General features: G+C 30.5%; 1 non-coding gene across 1 annotated transcript; it reads left to right on the top strand.

The window, feature by feature from the left end:
* Positions 1 to 821: 821 nt before the first annotated feature.
* LOC116275553 lies at positions 822 to 885 on the top strand. The gene has a single exon (XR_004184669.1). It is a non-coding gene; the product is annotated as a U7 small nuclear RNA (small nuclear RNA).
* The last annotated feature ends 5,115 nt before the right edge of the window (positions 886 to 6,000 follow it).

A 6,000-nucleotide genomic window follows, 5' to 3' on the forward strand; every position in this document is an offset into this window, starting at 1 on the left:
TATGCATATATATATATATGCACACACACACATAGCTACCTATATGATATATATTAATCCAGTAGTGCTGGAGGAATGCATTATTAATGATATGAGCAAGAAGTAGTATAAGCATTGGAAGAAGAGAGAGTATGCTAACAATTTGGGATGATGAAGGAGATTTCCTAGAACTATGAAGAAAGTAGCCCTAAACATTTCACTAGATTATTTTCTACAATATTCTGATGTTGTGCTCTCTTAGGGTACAGTTTGATGTTGGGAATGGAAAGAAAGAAGAAGAAAAGAAGACAGAGCTTGAAAATTTCTGGATAATGTTACAACAACTGTTGTGGTAAAAAAATAAAATAAAATCCCCATGGTTTTGGCAAATGAGTTGAATATGACGTAGCTAGGGTGTTGATATGGACCTAACAATCCGTCTTTTAATCCTCTGCATCTCCAGGTTGGTCCATTGACCTCCCATTAGCCAGCTTTCTCTGGCTAATGATATTTTTAAAATCTAGAGCCAAAAAAGTAGTTAAAAATGATCCAGGGCTAGAGATGCCCCAGAGACCTTGCAAGAACAAATACAAAACCTCTTAGAGGGAATGCATCCCCAAGGCAAGCCTTAAGTAATTCCCATGAATAAAGGTCTAATTAAAAAGGTTTATTTAAAAACAAACAAACAAACAAGTCATATAATATACATGAATGACAATGGCACATAAGCAAGAACCAGGAGAAATAACAGAAGAATCAAACCTGAAAAGATATTAGATAGTGGACTTAACAGACACAGAACAAAAAAACACATACATAATGTTTTAAGAAGTATAAGATATGAGTGTTATGGTTCTTTTATAATTTGTCTAGCAGGTTTTCCACTTTTCACCAGAAACTGCCTGTCTCTGCTCTACACACACAAAAATATAAGATATAATTTAAAATATAACAAAGAAGAGATTATCCATTTCAAACCAGTGAGTTTGAAAAATAACTTAATAAAATGTTTAGAAGTAAAACAGATACATAAATGATAACATAGCAAAATGGAAACATTATAATATAAATGAAAATAAAACATGAAAATATAATAATACAATGAAATGTATAATTTATGTTATATGAATATAAAAAATGAAATTAAAATATTAAACTACGTTAGATTTTGCTGAAGAGATAATTAGTGAACTGGAAGATAGAGCTGAAGGAATTACTAAGTATATAGCAGCCCAAAGAAACAATTAAAATGGAAAATGAAAAAGAAAGGTTAAAAGTCATAGAGCAAAGAATGAGAGGGTCTAAAACATGCTTACTCAGAATTACAGAAAAAGAACAAAGAAATGGAGGAAAGGCAATATTTTAAAAATAACTGAGAATTTTCTGTAATTGGTGAGAGACATAACATGTATTATTCATTAAGCACAATAGAAACCAAGTAGGATAAATAAAAGACAAACCCAACCTGGTCATATCAGTAAAATGGAAGAAAAAACACAAAGAAAAGATCTTAAGAGTAGTCAAAGAGAAAAACAGATCCCATGTAAGATTATGACAATTATCCCATTTTTAAACAGAAATCGTGAAAGCCATAAGCGAATAGAATAATATTTTTAAAGTGTGTGAGAAAAAAAAACAAAACTGTCAACTTAAGATTGTAAAACTACCCCTAAAGACCCAGATGGAAATAAAAATAAGTTTAGATGACAAAATAAAAATGTGTTCACCCTCAGAACTTCTAAAGGAAGTAGGAATATGTTTCCAGAAGAAAGGGATGATACACACACACAAAAATGATGAGCAAATAGGTTTGTAAACATGTATGTAAATTTAAATATAGATTCAGCCTAATTTGTAGAGTTATTCAAAACAATATGCAGTTCTCTACTGAACAAGTATCCTTTTATTATCCTATATTAATAGTGAGGTGAGAGAAAAAGCATTTTGAGCTCCATATATTGCTCTGGAGATTGGTAAAACTATTCTGATTAACTTTAGATTTTGGTAGGCTGGGTATGGATTATAAAATTCCAACAATGCTTTGTTTTGTTGTCTAAACTTCTTTTTATTTCCATGTTGGTCTTTAGAGGGAGTTTTACAATCTAAATTAACAGCTTTTTCTCTCACACTTTAAAAATGTGATTAACCATAAAATAGTAGAAATTGAAATAAATGAAGAGTAATAATATGATTGATTACATGAAGCTGATTAATCACAAAAAGTGAAGAAGGAGAGAAAAGAAAGTAAATGGCAGTTGTAAAACACAAAATAAAATCCTGGAAGTGAATGTAAATACAGTTCTTATAACCGATATAAAGGGACATTGATTGTTAGACTCAAAAAGGTAGAGAAATATGTAGAGATACAAACACAGACTTAGACATAGATCTCTAGCTCTATCCCATTATCAGGTGCACACTTAAAACATTAAGACACAGCAAAGGTGAAGGTATAAAGATGGAAAATTTTGCACCAGGTAAATACTAACAAAAGAAATCATGTTTATAATGTAATATTAAAAACAGACTTCAAAGAAGAAAGTATTACTAGAGATATAGAAAGATGAAGACTTATTCACCAAACATGTGTAACACTCAGACAAGATTGTAAGTTTTACAAACATTAACTATTTCAATCCTCTTAAAACTTGATGAAATACATTTTATTTCCATTTCACAGATGAGGACATAGAAACACAGAGGTTTAAGTAAAAGTTGAATTCATCAAAGATATAATCATTTCAAATTTGTAGAAGCCTAGTAGAAGAGTTTCAAATTATATAAAGCAGAAATTAACACAATTCGGAGAAACAGAAAAAGTCATCATCACTGTGAGTTTTTTGTTTGTTTGTTTGTTTGTTTTTGAGACGAAGTCTTGCTCTTGTGCCCCAGGTTGGAGTGCAGTGGCACGATCTTGGCTCACTGCAACTGCTGTCTCCTGGGTTCAAGCTATTCTCCTGCCTCAGCCTCCCGAGTAGCTGGAATTACAGGCGCCCGCCACCACACCCAGCTAATTTTTGTATTTTTGGTAGAGACAGGGTTTTACCATGTTGGCCAGGCTGGTCTCGAACTCCTGACCTCAGGTGATCCACCAGCCTCAGCCTCCCAAAGTGCTGGGATTACAGGTGTGAGCCACCACGCCTGGCCCAGTGTGAGATTTTAATATACATCTCTCATTGTCATTAAGTTGAAACAAATATAAAAGATTTGAATGATATAAAAAACAAACTTGATGTAAAGGATATATGACAAACAGTATACTTAAACAAATGGAGAATACACATTCTTTTCAGGCATACTTTAGCCATTTACATCAACTGATCATAAAGTAAGTCTCCACAGATTTTAAGAAATTCATATTATTCAGATTATGTTTTCTGTTCCTGATGCAATTAGATTTGAAATGAACAAAGCAGATAACCAAAAACAGGAATAAAATATGTTTGTAAATGTAAATATGTATATTGTATAAATATATAAATGCAAGTATATAAATATATATGTGTGTATAGACACACATACAAATAACTCATGTGTTTAAACAATTCGAATGCACATTTAAAAACACTGAAATCTGAATTACAATGAAAATACTATATAGCAAAGTTTGTGGGGTGAATTTGTCTATTAAAAGACATGTACAAGAGTTTATAACCAGCTTTATTCATGATAGACAAATAATCCTGGAAAGAACCAAATGTCCACTAACATTAGAATGGATAAAGTATGGTATACTGTGGTATACTGACAGCAGTAAAAATGAATGAATCTCTTACACACACAATAAGGATAAATATCACAAATATTGTTTGGGGCTAAAAAGACAAATACAAGAGACTATATACTGTATGGTTACATTAAAAAGTAAAGAAAAAGCAAGAACTAATCTATGGTGATAGAAGTCAGTATAAGGGTTCTCTCAGTAGAATGTTACTGACTGGATTCAGATATGGAGGAGATTTCTGGGTGCTTGAAATGTTTCATACCTTGATCTGGGTACATTCAACTATAAACAGAGTATCCTTCATATATGATGATATAGTGTATAGTCTTTCACATCCGTCTTTTTAACCCCAAACAATGTTTGTCATATTTATCCTTATTGTGTGTGTAAAAGAATCATTCCTTTTTACTGGTATCAGTATACTATACTTTATCCATTCTGATGTTAGTGGACATTTGGTTCTTTCAAGAATTATTTTTCTATCATGAATAAAGCTTGTGTGTGTGTGTGTGTGTATACATATATTCTTTGTGTTCATATATACACACATGCATATATATATATAGTGTGTGTATGTGTGTGTATATATGTATGTGTGTGTATATATATATTCTTTGAACTGTTTGCTTAATATGAGTGCATTTTATTTACTTTACCACGTGGTTTTGTCCTTAATAAAATGGAAAAAATGTAGTTGGTTGTAACTAATGAAGTTCTTAATGGGAAACATGTATCCACAAAAACATACATTTAGAAAAGACAAAAGCTAAAATTTAATGAGCTAAGCATATTATATAAGAAGATAGAAACATCAGGGATGGGAGAAGCAAAGAAGTATAAATAAAAACCTTTAAAAAATAAAAGCAAAAATTAATGAACTAGAAAAAGAAAAGAAAATGCAGTAGAAGAAATCAACAATTCCAAAATAAAAGTGGGTTTTTGAAAAGACTGATAAAAATCAAGAAAGCTCCAATAAGCTCAAACAAGGAAAGATGGGACAAATTAATTATAGGAATGAAGGACAGAATATAACTACAGACAGAGCAGAGATTTAAAAGGCAATAGTACTGATAATAATACCTAACATTTATTGAATATTTGATAAGCTTTAGGCTTGTTCTAAGTCCTTTATATATTTATCACTTCATTTAATCCTCATGGCATAAAATACCCTGAGGTGTGCATTTTATGTCCACCTTTTTTTTTTCTTTACAGATTTATGCCAATACTTTTGAAAATTAATGAAAACTTGGCAAATTCCTGGAAAAACATAATTTAGCGAAGCTCTCAAGAGGAAATTTAAAAGTCTAAAAAGTTATATAATGAAGTTGAATAGTTGAAATTCTTCTACTATAAAATCAAAAAACAACTCATTCCTTTTTTAAATAATCTGTTCCATGAAATAGAAAAATGAAAAACTTCCCAATATATTTTATTAAATACTACAATACCAAAAGAAACAAACAAGAAAGAAAAATTAAAGGCTAGTTTCATTCATAAATACAGTTGCAAAGGCTCTAAACAAAATACAATCAAACTGAATCTACCAGTATATTAAAGAATAATGCAACATACCTAAACTGAATTTATACCATGAAAGAAGGGTTAAAATTAGCAAATCTATTAATGTAATACACTACATTAACAGATTAAAGGTGAAAAAAATGTAATCATTTAAATAGATGCAGGAGAAGCATATTACATATGCTCCTGAATCCTACTGAAACCACTGAGAGATAGATATTATCCTCATTTCACTAATAGGTAAATCAATAGTAACTAATAATGAAAATAGCCAACTTTATAAAGTGCATGTTTTATACTAAGTACTACGCTAAGTAATTTGCAATGATTATTTCATTCTTAATTACAGTCTTAAAAGCTCTGCACTATTATGGTTCTTATTTCACAGCCTGATTATTTTTGTATTCAATTTTCACAAATTTGATTCTGAAGCAATATTATTCTGCATCTTTCCTGCCCAATAAGGGAAGATAACTTGAAACACTTAATTAAAATAGTGTGTTTTAGTTATATCTAATATAGAACAACCAACACCACAATTTTTTTCATTAGCTATAGGTCCAACTTAAAATTGTTTCTAATTATGAAGAAATGTTGGACATGGGTATTTCTAATGTGTGTGTATACTATCTTACATTTAAAAGATGATGAATTTTTGCTATTGTTATGCTTTAAGCATTTTGGCACACTCCATTGTTGATTTACTTTTACAAAACAAAAAAGGAGAAGCTTTCGATTATACACAGATATTTGTATAAATTTCGTTCCCCAAC

Source organism: Papio anubis, chromosome 6 (genome assembly GCF_008728515.1).
Source record: "Papio anubis isolate 15944 chromosome 6, Panubis1.0, whole genome shotgun sequence".
NCBI classification, from domain to species: domain Eukaryota; kingdom Metazoa; phylum Chordata; class Mammalia; order Primates; family Cercopithecidae; genus Papio; species Papio anubis.